Below are 7,816 nucleotides of genomic sequence, written 5' to 3' on the forward strand. Positions count from 1 at the left end.
TGTTTTGCTCACGAGGTGTAATAGATTGTGGAATCTTAGTAGACCTTAGTAGACGCACGCTGCTGAGAGTGGCAGCAATCAGCTCCGATGACCGTGGTGCTTGTAAATAAGGCAAATGCGCCATCTAGTGGGATGCAGCATGTTTATTCGTGTTGGAGCAATGACAAGTACGACTAACAAAACAAAAGATGCACAGGGTAAAAAAAAATAATCATAAACTCAAGCCCAACAAAGATAACAGATGGGCATAACTGTAACATCTCATAGTAATGATTACTAGTACTACCAAAATTTCTATATTTTACTTTTCAACTCCAACTATTCATCCCCTTTTTTCAGCAGCCATTAAGACAAAAGGATGACACTTATGCATTGCATCAAACTGTGATGCACAAAATCAATTAAATTAAATCAAAACAATAAATAAAGTGTGCATTAAACAGGGGGCAGTGCAATACAGTACAGGACTCAACTGATATAGTGCAGTTAGGCAGTATAGCCTATAACAGCTGTTCAGCATCCATAGTAATCCACAGTCAGTGCCATAATCATCCAGTCAGTGTCATATTCATCCATAGTCAGTATAATATATATGATATCGCGCAGACCCTCGTCCTCCACCACATTAATTGGCCTGCAAGCCGTAGCCACACCCATTTAGCCCCCGCTGTTGAAAGTTGGCGTGTGGTGGACGCGGCCAGCGGTCTCCGTGCCACACCATCCAACGTGGTTTGCTTTACCTCAGAAGGGGGCGGAGGGCTCTCCGCGTCAGCTGTATGCTTCGCAGACAAGTGAAACGTAAGACTGCTCGTACTCCGGTGGAAACTAAATACAGCTTTACAGTAAATGCATATCACTTTTGTCCTGTCAAGACTGCCATCTGGCAGGGTTTTGAAGTGGAACTTTCCATTTCCAATTGACGCCTTATCCATGTTAGTCCTTCCTAGTGCTCATCTACGCTCAGTGTCTTTTTCTTTTTTTTGTTGTGCTTACAAGCCGGCTGCAAGCGTGTGACTGTGTGCTGTGAGTCAATTCATTTCCTGTTTCCACAATCTACGGAGCGGCCAAAGGTTCAAAAAGCACCGTGTGCATTAATCGCGCGATGAAAAAAATTGTCGGCGATAAAGCGGCGTTGACACCCTTACTTTTTATATGAAGAAACGGATCAAATTTTTCCAACCAATTGTTCGCCACTTCTTTGAACTTGTGGATGAATGCTGTGCATCCCACATGGAACGCCAACCTTCCTCTGATATTTCCATGCTTAGTTCTTTCTGCCATTTGGCTTTGATGTATCCTGCGTTTGTTGCTGTTCTGTTTCTGAAGGTCCTGATAGATTTTAGAAATGATTTTTCTCTTCATCTTTTTACAGGCTTCGATCAGAATATCTATCACTATATTGCCCTCTCCAGATGATGTTGGTTTGATTCTTTTATCATAGTAATCTCTTAATTGCATGTATCGAAAGAAATCTTTGTTTCCTCGTCCAAATTCCTTTTTCAACTCTTCAAAACTTTTTAAAACCCCCTTGTGAGCGAGTGTGCATACTGCAGTTATACTCCTATCCCACCATCGTCTGTATTCAATGTCTGTGGTTCCTGGTTCAAATCTGGGATCAAGAGAAGGCCACATTAGTAGTTTGATGTAGGGCTGCACAATTAATCAAATTTTAATCACGATCACGATATTGGCGGCCACGATTAAATTAAGGTGATCGTCGGCGATATGAACATTTAAAAAGCCGGCTACCGTACATGTCAAATCAAGCACATTCAGTCATCCAACCACCAGGGGGCGAATGCAAGGTTAAGACTTCATTCAGCTGCCGAAATAGCAAGCGAGCAAATCCTGCAGCAGCAGCAGGAAGTGCCGCAGCATAAGCGGCAGCCTCAAATGATTCAAGAGGCCAGGCAAGGATGACCCTCCCTCTTCCTTTTGCAGCTGGAGTGTCTTATATCTGATCCTCGGTCTCTTTCCGGCCCAAATAAATCTAGATATGAGTTTGTCCCAGTGTCTGAATTGTGATTCTGGAATCATATGTGGGATGGATTGGAAAAGGTACAGCAGTCTCGGTAGTACATTCATTTTTATCACTTCAATTCGTGTTTCAAAATCCATATTAAAGGCTGACCATCTTCCCAAATCTGTCTTAATATTATTGATAATAGCATTCTAATTGATTTCAAACCTTTTCAAAAGATCTTTTGCCAATAGCACACCCAAATATTTGATAACCTTGGAATTCCATTTGATTTTATATTTTCCTCTAATTTCTCGGCCTGGATGATAATTCAGCGTGAGAATTTGAGTGTTTGCTATGTTTAACTTGTTGCCTGTGTATTTACCATAGGTTTCTATTATCAACATCAAATGAGGTAAGGTTCTGTCCGGGTCTTGGAGAACCAAAATAATATCATCAGCAAAAAGCCCTGTTAGATATCCCTGCTCTCCTATATGTATTCCTTTTAGATTGTTACTTTGTCTGATCATTTGTGCCAGCGGCTCAATGAACATAGCAAACAATGTAGCGCTAAGGCAACATCCTTGACGAGTACCATTAATCTTTATCCTTGCCGTAGGTTCTTGGTAGAGACCTTGAATACACTGTATTAACTTTTCTTGGAACCCCAGTTTCCCAAGAACTTGATACAGAAATCTCCAATTCACACAGCCAAGGCTCACCAGTAACAGCTCGCAGGCCCTGCTTTTGGATCTGATCTATTATGTATAGGACCCGTCTAATGTCATCTTGAGTCTGCCTACCTGTTAAAAAAGCTGACTGATTGGAAGTCCATCTCATCCTCTTACATTTCAAAGCGTAACGAACCTGTGTAGCCCGAGGAATTTTATTATAGTTTATTTCCTAGGGTGCAACTCCCCAGGTGGCATTGTCAGGCAACCCCCCCTCCTCCCATTTTCCTTTATACCCACCATCAGAATTGTCTCCACCTCCGCCAGACCCTCCCCCTTGCCGTAGGTTCTTGGTAGAGACCTTGAATACACTGTATTAACTTTTCTTGGAACCCTAGTTTCCCAAGAACTTGATACAGAAATCTCCAATTCACACAGTCAAGGCTCACCAGTAACAACTTTTGGAGCTGATCTATTATGTATAGGACAGTCCTAGGGCTGGACGATATAGAAAAAAAGCATATCGATATAAAAAAAAGTCATATTGATCGATATCGATAATTATCAAAAAAATTTAAAACATATTTTAATTGCAGCGCTGGATGTTTTATACTATTACTTCATGACAGACTTTTAATAAAGAACACACGAGCACTGAATTCAAATTCAAACTTTTATTCAACCACCTTTTTTAAACACAACTGAATAGTTTTTTTTATTATTGTTATTATTATTATTATTATTATTATTATTATTATTATTTATTTATTTAAAAAAAAAAAATAGGCTGAGATAGGGCTCGAACATGCGACTCGACCAGAGGTCTGAAGTTGTGGCGGTTAACAGCTCGTTTTGCACTGATTCCCTGCACTCGTTGTACAGACGAGGAAGAGCTGTGTTTGAAAAATACTTGCAGTCTGGAACTTCATATCGCGGGTCAAGAGTGGCGAGAAGCTGTTTGAAGCCAAGCTTTTCAACGGTGGTTATTGGCAGCATATCCCTCGCTATGAAGCATGTTACTACATGGGTGATGTCCTTATGGCGCTTGGACGCTTTGTCGTATTTACTGCAAGAAGTCCAGTTTGGTCTGCTTTACTTGCTTGGTGCTGGCGCTGGCAGCGGATTCCTCCGACAACGTGGAGCCGCTGGGTCTGCGTTTGCGATTGGTTGGAGGAAGAAATGACCGTAATATTAAGCTACATGATTGGCTATGATGAAAAAGGAAGTGAAACTTTTTCTATCAAACTTTTTATCCACCCCTTTTTTTCCTATCGCAGCACACGTCTATCGATCGATATATATCGTTATCGAATTATCATCCAGCCCTAGACGGTCCCGTCTAATGTTATCTTGAGTCTGCCTACCTGTTATAAAACCTGACTGATCCTCATCTATCAAGTCCGGCATAAAACTTTCAAGTCTTTTTGAGATGATTGAAGTAAAGATCTTCTAGTCAACATTTAAGATTGAAATGGGCCTATACGATTCACAAAGTTCCTTATTTTTCCTTTCTTTTGGAATAGCTGGAATGACAGCCTCTTTCCATGAGGGAGGCCGTTTGCCCTCTTTGTCAGAGTCAGATTAAAAGAATTTAGGAGTATCGGGGTTAATTCTTCTCCAAATGTTTTATACCACTCACTAGGAAACCCATCACTACCTGGCGCTTTGGTTGATTTTAAGCCTGCTAATGGCAGCATCTATTTCTTTTTTGGTTATACTGGAAATGAGTTTTCTATTTTGCTCATCTCCAATGGCTGGTAGGTCCAATGAGTCAAGGAATTCTTTCATCTCACAATCTTCTTCAGCCATGAGTTGGGTATATAGATTTTCATAGTAATCTTTAAAAACCCTCTCTATTTCTTCAGGTTCAAGTAGTAGCTGTTTCGTTAATGGGTCTCTAATTTTACATATTGCATGAGAAGCTTGCTGGGCCTTTATTCCTCTTGCTTAATATTTGGTTGATTTACAGCCTGATTCATAGTGGGTCTGTTTAATGAATTTCAACTTTTTCTCAACATCTAGCCTCAAGACATCGTCTATTTCCCTTCTGACACCGATTATTTGTTGTGACACTGTATCGTCCTTATTGCTTTTGTGTTGCTGTTCCAGAGTTGTTCATTGGTTTACCAGCTTCTTGTAACCTTCTTCTCTATGTGGCAGGTGGGTTTGCCCCCACCTTCGCGTCATCAATCACACCTGCGCCGGAGTGCAATCTTTGCGTCCCTCAGTGCGTTTACATGGTACTAGAGAAATTTGAATTATTGCCTTAGTCCAATTATGATCGGAGTTTGAGAACTCCGATTGGAATCGGAGAACTCCGATTGAGACACCCAGATAATGCGATTGGAATTCTAATTTCTCGGCCATGTATACGCCTTAGTCGGACGATTAACTGGACAACGCAAGTGCGCACGCGCCACCACACAACTACGTCGTCTAACAAAACAGACGGCGTGAAACAACCAGCAAACGCAAATAAGAATGTTGACATTTGGAGAGAGGATGAGACCGGGGCGATGCTTTCTCTTCTAAAAGAGATGGACATATTAAAATAACACACAACAGAGACCTTTTTTAAAAGGATAGCGCAGCAAATGCAGGGCTCCGGCTTTGCGCAGCCCTGAACAAATACGTATTCCTTCGTATTTATATTTCTACCTTTTCGTTCACATTTTTTGTAAGTTGCTGAGAGAGATGTGTTTCCTGTAGATCAGGCATGGCCAAACTACGGCGTGTCTCTGTCCGGCCCGCGTGAAGGCAGTCAAAAATCTAACCTAACTTAGAAATGACACTTGAACCTGCAATGAGGATTTTAGTCGTTCTAAATGAGTCCAACGTTAGAAAAAAAGGAGCGACCCGGACTACCCACAGTCTCTTTTCTATTAACATGGGAATTCAATTTTAATAATTTGTCAACTAAAAACACCGGTCATACTAGAACATCCCTACCAGCTTTCTTCCCTTTATTCTCTGAATTTAATCAAAGAATCTTTGAAACTCTTGTAGCTTTTCTCTGGCTCGTGTCGCTGCTGATTCGTAGCCCCTCCAGGATCCCTCCTTGCACTGCCACTCCGTCGTAGTGCGGGGCACCGAGTGCCGCAGGCCCCTCCGCACCCGTCGCCACCGCCGTCTTCTCCGCCAGGCCGCGTCTCGCCAATTCCTCCTTTACCTCCTCTGCGCTGTTGTAGGTTCGAGTTCCCGTATCCCAGTGGGTCCTCATCTTGGTGAATGGCGTCTGGAAGCGGATGCCCTTCTCCTTCAGGATTCTTTTAGCAGTGTTGTACTCCTTTCTCTTTTGGACCATCTCTGTCGCGTAATCGTGATGGAATGACGGTACTTTATTCCCCAGTTCTATTTTCTTTGTCCATAGCTCTCTCAGGACCCTCTCTTTGGTAGTAAATTCCAGAAAGTTAACAATGATGGGTCTCGGTTGGGCACCGTCCGCTGGCTTCTGTGCAAATGAGCGGTGTGCTCTCTGAATTTGGAAATTAAAATCTGCTGGCAGGTGCAGTTTGCTTTTCAGCAGGTCTTCCACAAACTTGGCCACAGATTCTCCCTCCTCTCCTTCAGTGACTCCATAGATACGTAGGTTGTTTCTCCTCGGCCTGGACTCCAGGTCAGTTAACTTGTCCTGAAGAGCTTTTTGTTCTCTCAGTGATATGACCAGAGCGTCATTAGCTTCCTGTGCCCAACGTTCTAGCTTTTCAATCCGCGACTCAGCCTCGTTGATCTTGCCGGTCTGGAGCTCCTGTTCGGTGATGACTTTCGCAAGTTGTTGATTTATTTCGTGTTTGAAGTCGTCCAAGTCTTTTTCCACGTCGTTCCTCAGTGTTTCTCCAAACGTGCGAAGGACTTCTTTTGATTCCATTTTTAAATCCCGTATCTCCTTGCTAATAATTTCTATGTCCGAGCCCTTTTTCGCATCGTTAGTCACGAGGAGTTTGTTTCGCCATCTCCCTCTGTTTCAGAGCAAGCTGGTAGTTCCGCCATATTGTCTGTTACCGTGTTTCTGTTTTGGTTGAATCGAGTTTTCCTTCCCATTCCAACGTTCCCCTGATCACTTTGTAGTTAATATGATATCTGCCAATAGTTATTCAAGTTTTCGGGGAGTTTTTACCCTGGACGGTCGAGAGGCCTGGTGTCGTGCAGTCTACCGCTTTATGGCCAAACCAGAAGTCCCTTCCCTCTAGCCTTTTCAAGGGGGAGGTGGCTAGACTCGGCTCTTGTGGGACGAGAAGCAGAAGGCGTGTCCGATCGGGGGGGAAGATGAGATGACATTTTTGTGGGTCAACACAGACTCATCTGCGAGGACAGCAGCCTTGGACAATGACAACACTTTCTGTTCATTCAAGAACATTACCACCTTCTCTGGCAAAGAGTCTTTAAAATCTTCTAAAAGAACAAGCTCACGGAGTGACTCAAAGTCATTTTTGACATCATTAGCTGCACACCATTTATCAAAGAGGTTGCTTTTCTCCCATGCAAACTCGACAAAGGTTTGACCACTAGATTTTCTATGGTCCTAAATTTTTGCCGGTAGGGCTCAGGAACAAGCTCATAAGCAGGAAAAATTGCTTCCTTTACAACATCATATTGCAGGCTGTCTTCTAAGAAAAGAGCAGACACCAACTCCTGTGCTTTTCCCACCCGCTTGCATTGGAGAAGGACAGGCCACATGTCTCTTGGCCAGTTGAGTGGCGAAGCTATTCGCTCCAAGGCACTGACGTATGAATCAACTTCTGCCTCACGAAATGCTGGCACCAGAAAAATGTTTTTACTGGGGCTGGGCAACGATTAAAAATTTTAATCACAATTAATCGCATGATTTACCTGATCAATCATGATTAATCACGTTGTATACGCAAAAGCCAATAATGAATTTAAAAGAAGTCTTTCATACACTTTAATTTAAATGTTCTGCCATATAAACGAAAGCACCATAACATTTATCGTGCAAACACTTAACATCAGCACTTTACACAGAAACATTTTTAATGTAAATCTAAAGTTAAAAAAAATGCAAATACAAAATTAAAGCTTATTGCCAATGCCAGGGCATTACTGTTATCCTGTTCCTTATGAAAAATAAAAAAAATCTACCTCCAAAATCCTGAGCCACAATAATAACAGGCAATTTCTGAGGTAACAGCAGAAACATTTTTCTTTTATCAGGGAGCAGCATAAC

Source organism: Nelusetta ayraudi, unplaced genomic scaffold, assembly GCF_046127955.1.
Source record: "Nelusetta ayraudi isolate G7.1 ecotype Tasmania unplaced genomic scaffold, CSIRO-AGI_Nayr_v1 ptg000043l, whole genome shotgun sequence".
In the NCBI taxonomy this organism is placed as follows: Eukaryota; Metazoa; Chordata; class Actinopteri; order Tetraodontiformes; family Monacanthidae; genus Nelusetta; species Nelusetta ayraudi.